General features: G+C 54.7%; 1 protein-coding gene across 5 annotated transcripts in view; it reads left to right on the top strand.

Annotated features, from left to right (window-relative positions):
* The first annotated feature begins 614 nt into the window (after positions 1-614).
* EPB41L1 (erythrocyte membrane protein band 4.1 like 1) overlaps positions 615-9,123 on the top strand; it is a 119,409-nt gene continuing 110,900 nt past the window's right edge. For 3 of the 5 annotated variants that reach the window (XM_033094209.1, XM_033094210.1, XM_033094206.1), the window contains exon 1: positions 1,052-1,199. The gene's annotated coding sequence lies outside the window, so the exon portion shown is untranslated. Of the gene's footprint in view, positions 770-1,051; positions 1,200-9,123 lie in introns of those variants that run through there. The other 2 variants (XM_033094212.1, XM_033094213.1) reach the window with 2 other exon arrangements.

Raw genomic sequence — 9,123 nt, 5'->3', positions numbered from 1 at the left:
ACTTAGTAGGCCTGTTCTTATTTCCTGACTCCCAGTAAAACCCTTGAAAGTGCATGACACATACTTCTTCCCCTACCTCTCTGAGCTTTGTTCAGTGCCTAACAAAGGAGGCTAGGCTCATTATTCCCTGCGCTTCTAGAGGGCCCTGCACTTCCCAGGAGCCCTGGGACAAGAATTCCCTCAGTTTCTTCATCTATGGAATGGGGACACCTAACCGGTACCCCACCTCTCCCTGCTGCTATCTCGGGCTTGCTGGACTTGGGTTAGTTCCTCTCTTCCTGAAGAAGCGTCTGTAAGGGCTGTGGTGGTTATGACACAAATTTAGAAAAGCCTTTTCTTTACTTTGGGTGTGTCTGCGCCTCTGGAGGGTGAGTGTCAGGATCCAGGAGCCTGGGGCCAGCCCTTGGAGAGTCCCCAGAATCCAGAGGTATTACCACCTGAGAGGGGCTAGAATGCGTGGCGCGATCTTCCCTGAGCTCCCGCGGCGGGAACAATGGGAGGGCGGCGGGGAAGCTGGTGGGCGTCGGCCAGGTCCCGGCTGGAGGTGGAGGAGGCCGGCGAGCTGAGCGCCTGCCCGTGGGGTTAGCCCGGGGCACCGGGCCGAGAGCCGAGGCGTCGTAGCCAGGGAAAACCGAGGTCGGAGCTGGCGGGGACCCGGGAGGAGGGGGGGCGGGGCCCTAGCCCACCCGGCTGGGAGCCCGAGGTTGAGGAGGCCCGGGGTGGGGTGTCTTTTTCCTCGCCCCTGGCCTCTGAGCTCCGTGCGGCTCAGGTAGGCGCCAGGCGCGGGGCCCACGTGGGGGAGCGGGCGGCGGGCCTCGAGCGCCAGGCGGGCTCCCGGGGCTCAGCTCCTTCCCCTCCCCTCCCCTCCTCCCCTCCCCGCGGCGACGCGGCTCCTCCCGACGCGCGGCTCCGGCGGCTCCGGCGCTCCCCCGGCTCTTCGCGGCTCACCGCGGCTGCCTAGGCGGCCGGGATCGCCTCCTCCTCCTCCTCGGGGGAGCCGGCCGGGGCGGGGCGGAGGGGGGAGGCCGAGCGTGGGGGGCGGGCTGGGAGGGGGCTTTGCGCTGTGGGAGGGAGAGTGGGAGCAGGCGAGCGAGCGGGGCATTTCTGCGCAGCTCCAGCGCGCCACGGAGCCCGCCGGGGCGGCCGCGGGACACACCGACTGGGGACAGGCAGCGCCCGGAAGCCGCGTCCGCCGCCAGGTTAGCTGCCCTCGCTGCCCTCGCCACCCTCCTCCGGGCCCCGAGGACCCCGCGGCGTCCAGCCCGTGTGTGTGTGTGTGTGTGTGTGGTGTGTGTGGGGGGGTATTACCGAGGGCTCCGGGCTCGGTCTCGGGTCCTTGAGCACTGACAGGCCCACGGGCAGGCTCCTGGGGGCCAGACACCATTGGGGCGGGGGAGTGGGAAAGGGGGGCGTTGCGGGGGGCGCCCGAGCCAGGAATCCTGGCCTGGGTTCGTTTGACTTCACACCAGCGTGGCTATGTGTGGTGGAGTCCACGTCGCCGGGTGTGTGTTGGGTGTGAGCTCGCGTGTGCCCGTGGATCTGTGCAAGTGGATGCTCGGTGTGTGCGCGCGTGCGTGTGTGCGCCGGGTGTGCATCTGTGAGGGTGTGTGCCCTGCATATCTCCGTGCGACAAGGCTGGGTGGTGTGTGTGTCTGCGTGTGTCTATGAGAGGGTGTGTCCGAATGTGTAGCTGAGTGTGTGTACATCTGGATAAGAGTGTGTGCCAGTGGCTTAGCTTGTGGCTGGAGCCTGTGGCAGTGTGTGTGTGTGTGTGTGTGTGTGTCGCTGTGTGAACGCCAGTGTGACTCTCCGTGAGTGCGCGTGCGAGGGCGGGTGTGTACCCGCGTAGCCCCCGTGTGCGTGTGCGCGGCTTTGTCTCCGCACTGCCAGGAGGATGGGGTGAGGGCAGCGGCCGAGGCGCTGCGGTCGCCGAGAGCCGGGCACCTGGCTGGGGCAGTGTGGGGGCGGTGGCGCGAGAGTCCCCGCGCGGCGGAGACGCCCTGCTGGCAGGTGGGCGGCCACACCCCGGGGGCCTGAGGGAGCTGGGCTGACAGTGGAGCCGAGTACCCGGCAGAGCTGGAGCGGAGGGCGTGTCCTGCCCGAAGCCGGGGTGTGAGTGGGGGGTGTGGATGTGGGTGTGGGGTGTTGCTGGCCGCAGCGGCAGCAGCCCCCAGGCTCTTGACCCAGTCAGTTCAGGGATCCATTTCCTGTCGCGTCGCGGGGACCGTCCTCCAGAGCCAGACCGGGCCTGGCCAGGTTAGCCGCACTCCCACCCTCACCCCTGCACTGAGCGTAGACTCACATCTTAGGTGTTCTGAGAGGAGGCGGGAGAACCCCTCTCTTAAAGGTCCAGCCCCACCCCCAAGGAATCCCTCCATCAGAAGACCTCTACTTTGAGAGAGGTGTCTGGGTGTGTCTGTACCCCTTTCCCCATTTGTTGATGCAGGGCATGCATATATAGATCTGTAGTCTATGTGCATGTGTGTGTTCTGTGTATTTCTTGTGCATTTGGGTGCATTGGTATGTCTTACCAGTGAACAGTGAATAACGCATGTCTTGATGTATATACGTGTTTTTATAAGTTCTGGTATGTTTGTTTTTATTTACATATAGCTGATTGTGTATCAGTAAGACTGCATGTAGGTTTGCAAGAGAAGTGGCATTTTGGAGCCAACTGGAGTAGAACTGAAAAATTTTGTTCATGGGCACTCTATTTTAGAAAAACTGGGTGAAAGGGTAGTTTGGAAATTTAGTGCCTGGCTTTGTGGGTTTCAGATGCTGGTGCTGAAATGTTAGTAGATTAGGGTAAGACTGGCTACAAGGATAGAGACAAACTGAGACTCTGATAGGAGGAATGAGTTGTTCTGGAAGAAGTATATTCAAGTCAAGAATTCTTCCTCCACTTCCAGTTCTTTTTCTCTATAACCTCCCCGCCCCCTCTGCTGCCTGCCGGGCTTGCCAGGATAAAGTACACAGGATTTGGAGTGTAAAGGGAGAGAGCGGGGAGTGTGAAAGGATGGGTGACAGGATTGGAGGCCAACAGCAGATTTCTGCAATTCTTAAAATGTTTCACTGCCCAAGGCAGCAGAGCTGGGAAAAGCTGAGCTTGCGGTCCCCTTTCCTGAATGTCTCTCTCGTGACAGGAAAGGCTCTGGCCTGGAGCTCAGGAGTCTCCTTTTGTCTTTGGTCAAACCCTTGATGTGTTTACCTGTTTACTGAACACATTTTTATTGAACTTCCCTTATGTCAGAGTCTAAACCTCCAAAGCCTCAGTTTTCCTAGCTGAGCAGCTAGTAGGCTGGATTCTGGGACTTTGAGGCCCCTTCCCTTTTTCAGAGTGCTCAAGTTTGTCTCATTGTTACCCAGAGTTAGGAATCTACCTTTCCAGCCCCCAAAGATCCTGCCCATGGTCCCCACTCACCATTCCCCCAGCCCTCATGTACTGTAGTCTAGAGCAGTGGTTCTCAAAGTGTGGTCACTCCACCAGCAGCAGCAGGGTCCCTGGGATCTTGTTAGAAATGCTAATTCTTGAGCCTCACACCAGACCTCCTGAATCAATAACTTTGGGGGTGGAGCCCAGCAGTCTATGTTTTACCAAACACAAGTCATTCTCATGTACTCTAGAGCTCAAGAAAAGTGTAGCCAGGGAGCCAGAACCTTGTACAGGTTCTGGAACACCTGGAAAGCCTCTCCTCCTCCTTCCCAGACACATACCTGAAGTAGCAGCCCTAGCCTGGAAGGTACGATTCTGGTTTCCAGTCCCAGGTCTTCCTTGGACAAATCACTCCTTCACTGCATCATGCAGTGACTCATTGACAGTGTCAGCTCGGGGCCAGGTTCTGAACAAAGGGGTTTCTACTCTGCTTAGTTTCTCCACTCCTTACCTTGACCTGTAGGATGGAGCCCCTGCCCACGTCTCTGGAAACCAGCCACTCTGGCCTTCTTTTAGTTCACCCAGGCAACAGGAACTCCTTTGCCTCTGGAATTTTGCACATGCTGTTCCCTCTGTCTGGCATACTCTTCCCCTGCTTCTTGTCTTGGTTAACTCACACTCTGCAGCTTTCAGCTCGAGTTACTTCGTCAGGAGGACCTTTACCAAACCCCTAGGCTAAGTCAGTGTTTTCTGTGAACCATTCTTAGAGCTCCCTCAGAACTTTCATAGTACTTATGAGAGTTTGTAATTATACATGAACTTGGTAGTTGTTTGTCTCCCCTCACTGGATTGCAAATGCCATCTGGGCAGGAACTTGCTTATCAGTCTCCCTGGTGCCTCCACTCCGTGCCGGGCTTGTGATTGGTGTTCAATAAATTTCTTGAGTGGATAACTATAAAATGGGAGATGGTACTAAATGATACCCCAAGTTTCCTCTCCTGACACTGTAACGTCTAAGCAGGCCTTAGACATTTTTGGAAGTAGATTTGTCTTTTTACTGCTGTATCTCATGGCCATACATTTGAGCCCCCACTGTGCCCAGGCCCATGCTGGGCTCTGCTGTAGGGGAGGCAGGAGAAAGCTCTTCAGGAGACACCGCCCAGATTGTCTTCTGTGTCCTCCTGGGTTAGGCTCCTGCAAGAATGAGAAGAGGAAGAGCGTTGAATAAGGAAGCTAAACGTCAGAGTCCGCTCCTTATTACTGACTGTGGGCACGTCACTTTCCCTTTCTTGCTTGTTTCCTCCTTTGTAAAATGAGGGTATTGGGATGGACTGTATGCCTGGCATTGGTTACTAGCACTGGCTCTACGGTCCTTTGGGCTTTGCCCCATACGAGTCAGGTGGGCTTGGGCAAGTGACTTCATCTCTTCATTTCCTCGCCGGTAAAACAGGACCAATCTGTTTCGCAGGGCTGATTTGAGAATGAAATGAGGTACGATACATGGAATGCTTTGCACAGTGCTGAGCACATAGTAAACACTCGGTAAATGTTAGCGACTCTTACTATTATGCTTCTCCACAGTTCAATTTAACATTTTTGAATGCCTTTTGCCAACCCTAAGCCTACAGAAATAGAAATGAATACAACAGTGCTCACCAGCTGGGCATGGGGGCAGACATGGAAAGATGTACAATGTACGAGGTGCCAGGGTGCGGCTGTTCCTGGAGGAAAATTCTTCACGGAGGAGAGAGATGGTGCTTGGGCTGGATTTTGTCTTCCAGGTAGTTGGAGCAGCAGGTGCAAAGGCACTGTGGGTTGTTAGGGGAACTCCAAAGAGTTCCGTGCAGTTGGAGCAGAAGGTGGTGAGTGGTGGGGGTGGGTAGAGGGAGTAGCTGGAGATACGGCCTGAGAGGAAGGTTGGGGCCAGGTCTGTCACAGGCTGAAAATCTTGACTGAGACCAACAGATTGTGGGGAGCAAGGGAAGGGGAAGAAGATAGCCTGGAAGGACCAGATTTGCATTTCAAAACCACAGCTCTTCAGGTGGTGTTAGAGGAAGGCCTGGATGGAGGGGGAGGGCCAGGAGACTGGGCTCATGCTTGTTTGCATTGATGAAAAGGCCCAGTGCGGGTAGATAGAGACCTAGAACACGGAAGCGAAGTTGATGGATTCAGGCCAGCCTGGGCCAGGGAGATGAAGGAGGGATGAGAATGACTTTTCACAGCCCCCCTCACCCCCCATTAACCTCCAGGGCTAATGAGTGGGAATCTGAAAATTGGAACTTGAATCCGAGGTCTGCTACTAATGGACTCATAATGTATTAATTTCCTAGGGCTGCTAACGAAGTACCGCCATCTAGGTGGCTTAAACATGTAGAAATGTATTCTCTCACAATTCTGGAGCTAGAAGTTAGAAATCAAGGTGTCGGCAAGGTTGGCTCCTTCTGGGGGTGGGGGGGGGCGTCTGTTCCACCCCCCTCTCCTTGGTGCTCCTTCTCCTGCAGCTGCATCTGCCTGTTGTCACATGGCTTCTTCCCCTTTGTCCCTGTGTGTCTGTGTCGTCTCCTCTTATAAGGACACCAGTCATATTGGATTTAGGACCCACCCTAATCCAGTATGACCTCATTTTATTTTAACTAATTATATCTGCAATGACTCTATTTCCAAATAAGGTCACATTTTGAGGTTCTGGGTAGGCGTGAATTTGGGGGGAGGGCACTGTTCAACCCGGTACATCCAGGAAGATGAAAAGAGTTCAGGTCTTAGAGCCCCACGAGCCCAGGTTCCTATCCAGGCTTTACAATGGAACAGCCATGAGGCTTCGAGTAAGTCAGTTATTTCTTTCTTAGCCTCAGTTTCCTCTTCTATGAAACGAGGACAGTAGCATCTGCCATTGATGCCATGTTGTGGTGGTGAGCCTCAGTCAAGATAACAGAGAGGGGCAAACTCGGTCAGGTGGCACATAGTAGGCACATGATGCTGATGACGATGACTTCCTCTTTGGCTCCCCCTTCTCTGCACTTCGCTGGGACAAGTCACTTCGCTCTTGCTTCACTTTCCTCATCTGCCAAATGTGAATCACCACTATCCAGCTCTACGTCTCTCACCGGATTGTGAATCCTGGGGGATAATGAGAAAGCTCGTTGTAAAGTGCTTAAGAGTTTGTTGCTGAAATTTTTAATTATAATCGTCGTTATCACAATAACCCTTGGCTGTTGCCACATCTCCTGCCTTCTCAGCAGAGCCCCAGCTCAGCCCTCTCCTTTACTGAGTGAGTCCTTTTCGCCCCTTTGTGCTCCAAGGGATCCTGCGAAGTGTCACCGCTGTGAGAGCTGGGAGAACCTTACACATGGTCCTTGCCCTCATTCCCCAGAGGAGGGAAATGCGCTCTGAGAGGAGTGACACCCCGAAGGTCACACAGCTGGTCAGTGGCAATGGGACAACTTGTCTGTGGCTCCTGTTTACAGTCCGAACAGTGCTTTTTCCCCAGTTGCAGCTTGAGCCACAGAAGCAGGAGCTTGGGGCCGGCAGAGGCCTAGAGTGAGCTCTGCCCAGGGCTTGGAGCTGGAAGCCAGTGGGGGAGAGTCCTGCTGAGTCCGGATCAGAATCCCAAGCAGGGGGGTCCCTGAGTCCTGCGTGAGTGGGCACTGCCTTCGCAGGCTGCATGGGCAGGTCGTTTTGTTCTCAGCCTGGCTCTGGCCCTTTCTGCTGCAGCCGGCGGAAGCCACCACACCCCGGCAGTGCAGCTTGGAGGTGCCGTAACCCAAGGCTTCAGTGTCCCTCTTGCCAGCCAGGGCAGTGCTCTCAGCAGGCTGTGTCCCTGTCAGTCTTGCCTTGGTGGGCCTAGCGAAGGTTCTAGAAAGGAGAGCAGTTTCCTTGAAGTCATCTTCTTTTCTCCCAAGCTAGGGAAGCCAGGCCCTTCTTCACGCCTTGATTTTCTTTTACCTTCCCTACTCCTCAGTTTTCTCTCACTTCCTTCTCTTGCCTTCCCCTCCTCCCTCTTCTGTCCAGATTGAAGCTCTAAAGATAAAGCCTCCAGACCCAGTTGAGGTGGGTGGTTTCGGGGTTGCTTCAGGCCATCTAAGAATGAGAAAGCCTAGTCAGAGGCTCACTCCAGTGACTGATAAATAACCGCTTATGTTTATTGGCTTATCATGTGCCAGGCCCTGTACTAAACTCTTTTCATGCCTCTCTATCTTTTAATCCTTGCGCCTACCCAGCGAGGCACAGGTTACACCCCCATTTTGTTAAAGGAGGCTAAGTAACTCACCCCAGGCCTACTCAGTCCTCAGCCAGCAAGCAGCACAGCCGGGACTGACGTCTACATCCATCTGAAGTTGGCAGGCGCTCTTGAGTCTTTCCTGCACTGCCCTGGATAGAGCCTATGAGAATGTTGAGGGGTTCACAGAAGGATGTGCATGTGTTCAGACTCGGAGAACAGATTCTTGGCTCAGAGAGCAGGGTCTGCAATCCAGGTTTCCTGTCTTCCAGGCTTCGCTGTTACCCCTCAGAGACTGGCCTTCCTTCAGTGTCAGCCCCAGGGCAGGCCAAGGCTCTGAGCCCAGCAGGGTCCAGGCAGCTATCCACTTGTGGGAGAGACGCTGCCTCAGGGGCAGGTGACAGGACCGGTTTGATGGCACTTTGGCTTTTTTCCAAAATATTGTTTTGTCACTGGCCACCTTAGTTTTTCATAGATTATCTCGAGTCTTCCAGGGAAATAAGCTTAGCATCTGCAGAGAGTGATAGTTTGGTCTCTTCAGAAGGGTGCTTGGGAGTTTGGGGGCTTGGAGATCCTCTCTGTCAGGCTTCATGGTGGGTGGAGGGGAAAGGAGGGAGGTAGAGGCTGGAGCCAGGAGACCCTGGTTCAGGAGTACACTTATGCTAGAAAGAAAAAAGGAAGGAAGCCGGAGCTGGCCGAGCGTCAGGGTAAGACTGGAGAGAGGAAAGGAGCCTTGAGGCTGGATTGATTAGAAACCTCTTCTCACCCCTGTTCAGCCTCGGAGTCCAGACTCCCTCCCAGGCAGGGCTGCCGATCTCAGAATGTCACTTCAGAAATCGGGCAGCTGCAGGAGGCTTGCTGGCCCTCCCCTGAGTCTCACCATGGCCATGACCAGGGTCACCTTGAGCATGTGGCCTTGATTAATGACCAGTGGCTTTAACACTTTTAGCTACAGAGCCCTCTCTTCATACACAAGGAAGCAGAAATTCAGTACATGAAACTGCTCAAAGGAGAGCTCGCAACACTGCCCCCACCTCTGAGGGGTCCCTAAGGCAAGGCTTCTCAAACTTTGCTCCCCCCAGAACAGAAGAAAGGAGCTTGCTAAGAAAACACTCTACCAGGACTCACACTAGAGAGTCAAACTCAGCTGCTCCCTGGCAGCAGGTGGGATCCATGGTAGGCACTGGAATCAGCCCGTTTGAACAAGTTCAGAGTCAAGGTGACTGGGAGACAGAGGGTTCTCAGATTGCCCTTGAAGAATGCTGGTCTCGAATGTTCATGAACTTCTGAAACAGCACGCACACCTTTGAGTGTGCACTTTGATCTCGGGAGAGGATCCACAAGTACCCTCTGAGTCTCTGAGTCACCCGTAAAAGTTGGGTGGTTTTATAGAGTGGGAGCCTAATTAATGCCTGGGGAAGGGTCACCCAGGAGCCACCGGCAGAGTCGGGCGTGGAAGGCAGATCTTCCCTACCTTGCAGCACATTGCTGGTTTTAAGTGAAGGTGCTGAGGGGCTGCAGGTCCATCCCTCCC

This window comes from Rhinolophus ferrumequinum, chromosome 23 (assembly GCF_004115265.2).
Source record: "Rhinolophus ferrumequinum isolate MPI-CBG mRhiFer1 chromosome 23, mRhiFer1_v1.p, whole genome shotgun sequence".
In the NCBI taxonomy this organism is placed as follows: Eukaryota; Metazoa; Chordata; class Mammalia; order Chiroptera; family Rhinolophidae; genus Rhinolophus; species Rhinolophus ferrumequinum.
The sequence above is the reverse complement of the archived record's forward strand: the minus strand, read 5'-3'. Positions and strand labels throughout refer to the sequence as shown.